The following is a 12,082-nucleotide window of genomic DNA, read 5'->3' on the forward strand; positions in this document are numbered from 1 at the left end:
TGTTTGTAAACATACAGATGATGCTGTCTCATAAAATCACTGATTGAGTAACACGTTGTTTTCATTTAACAGTTTTGGATCTTGAGACTTTAGAAAATTTCACAGTGTAGATGTAGGTCACTTATCCCAGAAGTGAAGTGAAACAAAGCTGCATATGGAGCCTACTGGTACATATTTAAAATAAACAGCACTGTGCAAAATTCCAGCTTGGGTATTTACTTATATTTTCCCTAGAAGAGGGAAGCAAAGAGAAATTTCTCTGGTTATTGTTGGACTTTCTGTGAGCCAAGCTATATTTACCTAATACTACTTGGTCAGCAACACACTAAAACAGGCTAGGTTTTATACTAGGTTATATACTAAGGCTTTATACTAGGTTAGAGACTAAGGTACTATATAGCAACAAGGATTACTCCAGGAACAGAAGACACACACACACACACACACGCACGCACACACACACATATAAGTACATATGTATAAAGATGTAAGTACACAGAGAGAATATGTTTCTTATGTGTATATGATATATATGTATGCTTATTTCATCACCAAATAGATGGACAAAGAAACTATTCAATACATCATCTCCACTCTAGGAATCAGGAAGCCTGCAGTATGACAAATGAATTTCTTGGTGCAATCACGGTCATTTACTTACACAGCACAAGAATTCAGGAATGTCTTCTGAATCTTTTTATATTAACAATACACGCACAGAGCATCACAAAGTATGTTATATACCTGAAATGTTCTTTAATGTGAGGCTCATTTCAATGAGAAATTTATCAACAGCTACAGAGTAGTTAAACTTCCTTTAAATGCAAGCTGTGCTTATATACCCAATGTGCTTATGGCCCGATTAAACAGTTTTCCAACATTTAGTCTGGCATATAAAAAAAATATTCTAAATTCTTAAAATGTCACTTCAAGGAAATTATGTATTAAAGTCAAGGTGGAATATATCTGTTACTTCCTCTAAAAGAAGGAATCCTTTCAATAAAATACATTTTAGCAAGATGTGCATTGTAAGATTATAAATGGAGAGATGTGACATGATGTGCTCTTTTATTTTCTGGAATGGAAAAAATTTTAAATAGTGTATTTTGCCTTGTTATTCCCACAAAAGCACTTAGCAACCTTTCATATTTTCAACATCGTTTCTTGACAAGACAAGGAGAAGAGTAATCTGTGGGTGGCACTTCGAAACAATAATCAGAGGAGTGTCATAAGAAAGAACATCATGTCAGCTGCTGGAATGTACAACTGTACTTCTCTAAAAGTCAGAATAAATGTCTTCGTGATTCCTTATCATACAAAGTGACTTTACTTTTGATACCCAAATGAAATCACTAATTCTAAAGGGTAGGGCCTCACAACTAATGTAGCCAGCTTTAAAACAGTAAAAGAAGGAGGACGTTAATCAATTTATTTTGGATTTTTTTGCTGCTTGTCATATTAGTCTTCTTTTATTTTTCAAGACAAATGTGATCTAAAATATCACTGAACACGAATTGTGGATAACTCTGAAGAATTAATCTACTGTATTTTGATGTTTGGTTTTTTAAGTGGAGCTATGAAATTACTATCCCTAAGACTTAATTAATGCTAAAACTGGCATTAATTCTATTTCCTGGCAGCATCAGCATTTTGGTGAATGGAAAAAAAAAGGATTTTGGTGAATGCTGGATTCCCTGGATTTCCCAACTATGAAAGCAACAGCGTGTAACTCTGACTCGATTTCTTAAACTTCTGCCATAAACATAGTGTTCACAGTTGGCCTTGTAAATCTTCCTGCTTCCTTTTACTTCTTACATGAGTTTTATATTTAAGTGGGATTCAGGTAGACAACACATAGTTGGGTCTTATTTTTTTTTTATCTATTCTGATAATCTGTCTCTTTAATAGTGTATTTAGACCATTAAGATTTAAAGGGATGATTGATACAATTGGATTAATACCTAAGATGTTTGTAAGGATTCTATTCCTTCCATTTGTGTTTTCTTTCTGTTTACCCTCTTTTTGTGCCTTCTCTCATTTTAACCAAGCATTTTGTATGATGCTATTTTATCATCTCTCCAAGCATATCAACTATAATTTTTTTAATTGTTGTGGATGTCTTCAATTTTGTAATGTATCTTTTAATTAAGCCAGTTGCATCTTCAAATAGCACTATACCACTTCAAGTACCTTGTAAAAGAATTTCTAATAGCTCCCTTGTATCCCTTATGACACTGCTACCTTCTATGAACTGAGTCATGTCCTTCCTTCCCACCCCCACCCTGCACAAATTCCTCTGTCGAAGCCCTCACCTCCAATGTGATGGTATTTGGAGACAGGGTCTTTGGGTGTTAATTACATTTAGAAGGAGTCATGAGAGTGGAGGTATGATTTTATAATGGGGAAAAGAAAGCAAAGAAAGAAAAAACAGAGTTCGCTCTCTCTCCCTCTCTCCCTCTGCCACATGAGGACACAGAAAGCAGCCATCTATAATCCAAGAAGAGGACGTTCACCAGGAATCAAATCAGCCAGCACCTTTGTCTTACACTTCCCAGTTTCCAGAACTGGGAGAAATAAATGCCTGTTGTTTAGCCACCCAATAGGCGGTACTTTATTATAGCAGCCAGAGCAGACTAATACTCTATCATTTATTTCACTTAACCATATGCTGCCACATGTTGTTATTATTATTACTTTATTATTATACTGTTATTATTATCATTACTTTAAAGGCTCTACTTTTAGATATAGTGTTATTATTATTACTTTAAGGGCTATACTCTTTTAGATCAATTAACAATATGAAAAGTAAAAGAAGTTTTACCTCCTCTGACTCCTACTCCGATGCTCTTCCTTGCTTTATGTAGATACATGTTTTGGACCTATCATTTTTCTTCTTCCTGAAGAACTACTTACAATGTTTGTTTCAGAGCCATTATTTATATTATTTATGTTATTTATATTAGTCCGTCCATCAATGCCCTCAGTACCTGTGCTTCTTTTAAGACTTTTTGTTTTCTGCAATATTAATTTGACAACTCTGGGTGTAGATTTGCATTTATGTCTATCCTTCTGGTGTTCTCTGAGCTAACCAGATTTGTCATTTGATATCTCCAATTTTGAGAAATTCTCAGCTGTCAGTAAATATTTCCTCTACCATGTTCTTTTTTTTCTCCTTCTGATAATCTAAGTCAATGTATATTGTATCTTTTGTCCCAATTCTTGAATGTTCCCATTTTTTTGTAATTATTCTTTTTCTTTCTGCATTTTAGTTTAGACGTTTCTAATGATACATATTCAAGTCCACTAGTGTTTTCCTCAGGTGAACCTGAGGTGAACCTGAGCTCATCTACCCATAAGCTCAGAGGCATTCTTCATTTCTTTTACTGTATTTTTGATTTCTTAGACTTTCTTTTGATTATTTGATTGCTACTTCTCTGGTATCATTATCCCTCTGTTTTTACCTGTTGACCACCTTTTTATTAGAGGCCTTAACATACTGTTCATAATTATTTTCCATTCAGTGTGCTAATTCCAAAATCTGCATCATTCTGAGTTTCATTCTGATGTTTGCTTTGTCTCTTCATACTGTTTTTGAGCGTGTCCTACAATTTTTTGTTGAAAACCAGACATAGATATAGATCTGCATACCCTTTAGTATGAGGATTTATATTAACCTGGCTAGAAGTTGAGCTATGTTTACTATTTGCTGTGACCATAGACACCCAAGGCTTCAAATTCCTCTGGAGTTCTTTATGTATGTCTCTAGTTGTCTTTGTGTTTCCTTAAGAATTGCTCCCCAGATAGTCTGTGTCTTTCAGCTCAGCTGTAACCCACTGTTACTATACTAGAGCCCTGTTGGTGTAGTGCTAAGGTTTGGGGGACAGGATTCATTCTAGAATCTCATGATTAAATCTCAGTGTTAACCATCAATGTTCACTTTCATTAATGTTCCTTGGCTCTCCTTCCCTTCCTCAGTTGTGATAGAGGATGATTAGGAGGGGCTGGAGTCCCCAGGCAGGATAATTCCCCGATAGTCTTTGTCCCTGGATACTGGGCCTTTGTTACAGAGAAGGCTCCGGGCATATTTCATAAGAATAACTCTTATCCTACCTGTGCCAGAACCACAACAGCCTTCTCTCAGCTCTTCACCACGAGATCCTGGTGGGATTCCAAGTTCCATCTAGAGTGTGGAGACTCCCCAGCACTTTCTTACTCGCAAATTAGTCTACATTCATCCTCTAGCAATTTATAAAAATTAGCATTTAAGCATCCCTACAAGTTTATGACTGCTGATGCTTTTAAGCTGATCTTGACTGATTTTTTTTATATTCACCTATTTCTCCAGATTTCAGGATAGGGGTTTGCCCTGGGACCTCGGTTCCCCACTGGATCAAAAAAAAAAAAAAAAAAAAGTCGCTGCTCTTCAGTATGTTCAGCTTCTCAGTGAAAGGACAGAGTGATGACTTCTAAGCTTTTTATACATCAAGAGTAAGGTCTAACAGGAAGTCTCCTGACTTAGCATTAGAACAATTTCACTTAGTTATTTCCTCACTCAGGACAGTCTCCAGACCATGGCATTCTCTTATTCAGGACCAAGGGAATAGAGAACTAATATATTCAAAGAGCCAAGCGTTCTACCTTTAGGCAGTCTTAACTGTAAGCTACTGAATACTGATGATTTGACTGTTCTCTTAAATCTAAAGGGAATTAACCAGTCTTAATAACTGATTCAGCAATTAATAATAGCCATTAATAGAAATCTGGGATACTGGCCTACCAAAGTTTAAATTGAATTATACTTTATATTATACTGTGCAATGGGTTTTAAGAAACTTAATGGCTTAGATATATTAGAGTGTAAACATAGTATATGTGTATGTTCTCCCCTTTAGTGATTTCAAATTCATTCTCCACTATTCTCTATCCTCCTGCATGCCCTTGTAGACTAAATCAAAAGGCTCCTTAGACTTCTGGATTCTGGTTGGATTCATGAAGGGACAGCAACTCAGGTGGAGGGAGGGGAGTGAGCTTGAGGCATTAGTTCTCCATCCCTATGTGCTCACCTGTGAGTTCACAGTTCCTCTCCACCATTGCCCTTCCCATGTGAACATCCTCTAGGATTTTCAACTGTCCCTGCTTTTTTGCCCATTCACGTCTCTGTTATAAAAGCCCAATTGTTTATGTGCCTGACCTCTAGATCAATTTTCAGCATCTAAGGCAGAAAAAACACACAACCCAGATTTATTGTAATGTGATAATGCCATTCCCACACTTCCTTTTTTTCTTTTAATGTTTTTTTTTTAAATAATTTACACCCAAATTAGTTAGCATATAGTGCAACAATGATTTCAGGAGTACATTCCTTAATGCCCCTTACCAATTTAGCCCATCTCCCCTCCCATAACCCCTCCAGTAACCCTCAGTTTGTTCTCCATATTTATGAGTCTCTTCTGTTTTGGCCCCCTCCCTGTTTTTATAATATTTTGGCTTCCCTTCCCTTATGTTCATCTGTTTTGTCTCTTAAAGTCCTTATATGAGTGAAGTCATATGATATTTGTCTCTCTCTGATTGACTAATTTCACTTAGCATAATACCCTGAAGTTCCATCTACCCAGTTGCAAATGGCAAGATTTCATTCTTTTTGATTGCCGAGTAATACTCCATTGTATATATATATATATATATATATATATATATATATATATATATATATATATATATATACCACATTTTATCTATTCATCCATTGATGGACATTTGGGCTCTTTCCATACTTTGGCTATTGTTGATAATGCTGCTATAAACATGGGAGTGCGTGTGTCCCTTCGAAACAGCACATCCGTATCCTGTGGATAAATGCCTAGTAGTGCAATTGCTGGGTCATAGGGTAGTTCTATTTTTAGTTTTTTGAGGAACCTCCATACTGTTTTCCAGAGTGGCTGCACCAGTTTGCCTTCCCACCAACATTGCAAAAGAGATCCTCTTTCTCCACATCCTCACCAACATCTGTTGTTGCCTGAGTTGTTAATGTTAGCCATTCTGACAGGTGTGAGTTGGTATCTTATTGTGGTTTTGATTTGTATTTCCCTGATGGTGAGTGAAGTTGAGCATTTTTTCATGTGTCAGTTGGCCATCTGGATGTCTTCTTTGGAGAAGTGTCTATTCATGTCTTTTGCCCATTTCTTCACTGGATTGTGTTTTTTTGGTGATGAGTTTGATAAGTTCTTTCTCGATTTTGGATAGTAACCCTTGATCTGATAGGTCGTTTGCAAATATCTTCTCCCATTCTGTCAATTCCCTTTTAGTTTTGCTGATTGTTTCCTTCGCTGTGCAGAGGCTTTTTATTTTGATGAGGTCCCAGTAGTTCATTTTTGCTTTTGTTTCCCTTGCCTCCGGAGACGTGTTGAGTAAGAAGTTGCTGCAGCAAAGATCAAAGAGATTTTTGCCTGCTTTCTCCTCAAGGATTTTGATGGCTTCCTGTCTTACATTTAGGTCTTTCATCCATTTTGAGTTTATTTTTGTGTATGGTGTAAGAAAGTGGTCCAGGTTCATTCTTCTGCATGTCACTGTCCAGTTTTTCCAGCACCACTTGCTGAAGAGACTGTCTTTATTCCATTGGATATGCTTTCCTGCTTTCTCAAAGATTAGTTGGCCATACATTTGTGGGTTCATTTCTGGGTTCTCTATTCTGTTCCATTGATCTGAGTGTCTGTTCTTGTGCCAGTACCATACTGTTTTGATGATTACAGCTTTGTAGTATAGCTTGAACTCTGGGATTGTGATGCCTCCTGCTTTGGTTTTCTTGTTCAAGATTGCTTGGGCTATTTGGGGGTCTTTTCTGGTTCCATACAAATTTTAGGATTATTTGTTCTAGCTCTGTGAAGAATGCTGGTGTTATTTTGATAGGGATTGCATTGAATATGTACATTGCTTTGGGTAGTATCCCACACTTTCTTTTCTTTTTCCTCACTTGTTTTCTGAGCCTACAGCATGTTGGTGTTTCTAAAGGAAGAAGGGATAGTGTGCCGGCTGGTCCAAAAGCAACAGTTACATGGAAGAGATGACTGCCTAGTTAAAGACCTTACATGTCTTAATCAGGACGAGCAACTCTGCTCTTGTTTCCAGGAAGCAATCCATCCTAATGGTCTTCTGCTTGCTGGAAACTCCTTCCAAAGTCTGGCAGTGCTGATCATTGGACCTATTTTGTGTGTTATTGTGAATTTTGGCTTTGTTTTTTAATCTTAATAGATATTTAACTGGAAAGATAGGAAAGGATGTAAGGCACTATTTTAAGTCCAAAGGCTGAATGCTGAATGAGTAATGGCTGCTAAATAAATCACATTTTACTTTCCCACCTGAGATTCAACACAATATGGCACTAACTTTCTAATCTGTTTGCTATGCTTGAGTTCAACTACCTAGAAATTCCTAAACATTCCCTAACCTCTGACTTTGTTTTCTTACCTTCTATTATAATTCCCTTAGAGCCAGCTCTACCTATTTCAAGTTTACACTTTATTTAAGGATTATCACAAACAGCAACTCCCTTATATAACATATCCTGGTATCTTCAAGAAGATATTATCTCTCCTTCTTTTGAAAATTTTTTGTATGTTATTTATTTCTCTAATTGCCTTTTCACAAGACACAAATGATTCTCATTATTTGCTATAGTTACATACATTCTACGAAGTCACTGCAAACACTGAATCAGCAACTACTGAACTCCTCGGGAAAATACAGGGTTAATTCCTATAAGTCTTAGGTCACAACACTGTTGTCAACATTGTTATTGATGCATAACCATGTTGTGTATGTGTTTATGTTTGAAAATACCTTACTTAATATATATTTTTAATTCATTAACAAACTCACACCCAACAATACTAAAATGTCATGCCAGAATAAAGATTTCCTGTCACTGTATTTTTTCCATAAGGCACATCACAGTTTCTTTGGACTTAGGAACTCTAGACAGTGCTTCAGAACTACATTTGAAGGGCACACAGGAGTGGCTCAGTTGGTTTATCTTGATTTTGGCTCAGGTCATGATCCCAGAGTGGGGAGATCCAGCCCCACATTGGGGTCCATGCTAGGATTAAAACTTTCTCTCCCTCTCCCCCTCTGTCCCTCCCCTGCTCACTCTTGCTCAAAAGAAAAGAAAAGAAAAGAAAAGAAAAGAAAAAAAGAAAAGAAAAACTACATTTGAGGGACATTTTAAGCAATAAAGTCCTAACAAAAAGCACAAAACACAACAAAAAAATGATACTATATAGACTGTAAGGACAGTTGTTTGGTGTGAGAGTGAAAATGAGAAGGCAGAGTGCCTCCTTATTCAACCCCAGCTGAAAACGTGCATATCAGGAAACACAAATTTTTCACTACACTGCACAAGTCTCTGAAAGACTGAAAAAGCACCAGGATTATTTAGTTATTACAAATTAATTTTAGTGGTTAGGCAAATTTGAAATACAAAACATGTGAATAATGAGGATAGGAGTGTGTGTGTATTAGGTACCTGCTCTGTAGCAGGCACTGGATTGGCATTGGCATTGTGGATATATGAAGGAGGGGCTTCCCAACTTGGAAAGGAAGATTAAAAAAAAAAACAAACAAACAAACTGATGCTTCCAGTGTGTTACAAAACATGCAGGAGGAAAGCACATGGTAGTATAAGGCCCCATAATGAGACTACCTAGCAAAGTCTCAAGGTTCAAGAAAATTTCCAGGAAAAGATCCCTGTGAGCTGAGTCCAGAGGACAATTACAGCAGAAAACTTTAGAATCTTATTCCACAGTATCTAATACAGTTCCTGGCTTATATTTTAAGTAAAAAATAAGAAAAAACTTTGGGGCACCCAGGTAGCTGAGTCAGTTAAGCATCCAATTCTTGATTTTGGCTCAGGTCATGATCGCACGGTCATGGGACCAAGCCCCATGTGAGGCTCCACACTGGGCATGGAGCCTGCTTAAAATTCTTTCTCTCTTTTTCTCCTTCCCTCCCTAAAAATTAATTAATTAATTAATATAAAACTTTGATTATCAGAGTCAACTTAGGTTAGACACATAAAATAGGAGGAAAATAATTTTATATAGCTGAAACTTGAATATACAATGACTTCTAAAATCTTAGAGACCCATTGCAGCCACTGTAATTACTGAAGCAGACACAGCCCTCTCCTGTTGTACAGACATCACACACCATGACATCACGCATGACTATATGGGGAAAGGCAGAGCACCGGAAAGTAGCAACCCAAATCTGAGGAGACTCATATGTCATTCATAAGCACAGACTGAGAAGGAGTCATGGGGATGTAGAAGGATAATGAGTGGTGGCATCCTAAAATCAAGGCAGAAGTTTCCTATTGGAGAGAGTGGTAAGTGTTGGAAATAGTCTAAGTAATATGAAGAATGAAATATACCCACTGGATTTCACAGCTAGAAGATCACCGTTGACCATGGCAGGATCAATTGCTGTAGAAAATTCTAGGCCAAAGCCAGATTGCAGGGCACTGAAGAACGAAACTAATGTTTGTGTGTTTTCTTCTCCAAGTGCAACCACAGTAGCCTTCATCAGCTTCTCCAACACGTCATCTCACTCTGGATGAGGGTCTTAATGTTCTCTCCTTTCGATTTGGTTGATTCTTAGATCTGCTGGTCTCAGAATTTACTTCTTCCGCAAGGTCTTTCCTGAACACCAAATGCCACCAACCGTGCTGCATCTTCTTGTTACGCATTCTCACAGCACCTATTACAGATTCTAGTTCCCTGCCTGAATATTTGAATAACCTCTGCCTCCCCTTGCCACCCCTAGATGAACACCAGGACCATGCCTTGTTTTCCTGACATGGGCATTCCTTGTACCTGGTGACATTTCCAGTGTGTGATTTTTACTCAACTAGTAACTATGCCCCATATAAGACTAAAAATTCATCATATTTATTCATTCCTGTTGTTTCCTTGCAGTGCCTTGCATACGTAAGTGCTCAATAAATATGTTCAAGCCATCAAACATTACTTAAGTTGCAAAAAAAAAAAAAACGCTAATAGAAAATATCTAAGTTATATAAGCATCCACAGTCTTCCTCCAACACTGTATATTTGCTTTGTTCATTGCTGTAGCACCTTTGCCTGGAAAGATGCCTAGCACAGAGTAAGTAAACAAGAGGTTTTGTTGTTGCTGTTGTTGAAATTATAAATAAATGATTGAAAGATAAAATTATGAGTTGTGGTCTGTACCTTGAGCTAATAAATCTACAAGGCAAATTTCAAAATAAGAGAAAAAGCAACAGCTTCTATGATGATTCTACAAGGCAAAGAATTCTGCCTCTTATTGTAACCTATACTGTGAGGAAGAAAATAAAGACGTACTTTCAAAAATCAAGGTGGCATATCAATTATCTTCCTAATAAGCTCAAATTCAAAAGGTTATGAATAATAAATGCAAGACTTGTGCATAACCAAGGACACATGAAAGAAAATGAGCATGACCTAAGACACATTAAAGCGAGAATAAAGGGAAAATATAAAAACTAAAAAGTAAAGAGAGAAAGATTTTAGGTTAGATATCAACTATAGGAAACATGAAATAAGCAGAGCTTAACATTAGCCACAAAGAAAATACAAATTAAAAGTGCAGTAAGATTACTACACGCTCACACAAATGGCTAAAAGGGTAAGACTAAAAGAGCAGGCACTGGTGAAGACATGAATCTCTATCTTTTTTTATTGCTGCTGGAAATTCAATAGGTTATAACCACCTTGGAAAACATTTGGTAGTGTCTTATGAAGTTACACATAAACTTACATTATGATGCAATTCCAGTTCGAGGTATTTATACAAGAGAAACGAAAACTTATGTCTACAAAAAGACTTGTATCTGAACGATCACAGTTTTATTTATTACGGCCAACTCCTGGCAACAGTTCAAATATACATCAATAGGTCAGCAGATAAACAAGTTATGGCCTACAATGGAATGCTTCTCAAAAAACAGAAATGTATTACACAGACATTCCACAACATGGACAAGCCTCAAAAATATTGAAGTGAAAGAGGCCAGAATAAAAGATACATCCTATCTGATTCCATTTATATGAAGTTCTAGAACAGACAAAACTGAACTATAATGATAGAAATTAGATGAGGGGTTGCCGGGGGTGGGTTATGGTTCATTCTACATTTTAAATTTATAAACTCATTTATAGTTGGGAAAGGACAAAAGGATAGGTTTTGGAATGGTGGAAATGTTCTACATCTAATATGAAGTAGCAGTTACATGGGTATATACAATGGTCAGAATTACTACACATTTTTTAAATTAGTGGACTAATTTTACTATATGTAGACTGTATCCAAATATATTTTATTCAGAATGTGAAATCATACATCGACATAAAAAAGGAGAAAAACTAGGAATCTTCAACTTCTATTTTGTTTCCATACTTACTGTTATGGGATATTTAGTAGATACTAAAGATTCAAGATCAGATGTGGTAAGATTACCCAGTAGCATCTGGTGCTTCTAAATTCAAGCTTTAAAACAAGAAATGACACCCCATGTTTTTTGATGAAGGTCCTTCACTGCCCAAACCAGAATCCTCGTGATAGGTTAAGCTGTGCTATACACTGAATTGTGTCTCCCCAAATTCGTACGTGGGAGTACTAACCCCCAATGTCACCATATTTGGAGATGGGCCTTTTCAGAAGTAGTTAAGATCATGAGAGTAGGGTCCTGATACAAATGGACTGTCCTTCTAAGGAGAGACACCAGACAGCTTGCTCCTTCCCTGCCATGTGAGGGCACACCAAGAAGGCAGTCATCTGTAAGCCAGAAAGAGTACTCACCAGAAACTGACCCTGTTGGACCTTGATCCTGGACATCCAGCCTTTGAAATTCTGAGAAAGTAAATTTCTGTTGCTTAAGCCACATGGTCTATGGTTTTGTTATGGCCACTAGAGCAGACTAACACACACTGAAATTGTTTTATCATAGGGTACTAAAAAGCTTCCAGAATCTCTGGCACCACAAGGAAACAAATTTTGGTCACCATTCAGGGATCTGATACTTGAACCT

Source organism: Leopardus geoffroyi, chromosome B1 (assembly GCF_018350155.1).
Source record: "Leopardus geoffroyi isolate Oge1 chromosome B1, O.geoffroyi_Oge1_pat1.0, whole genome shotgun sequence".
Classification (NCBI taxonomy): domain Eukaryota; kingdom Metazoa; phylum Chordata; class Mammalia; order Carnivora; family Felidae; genus Leopardus; species Leopardus geoffroyi.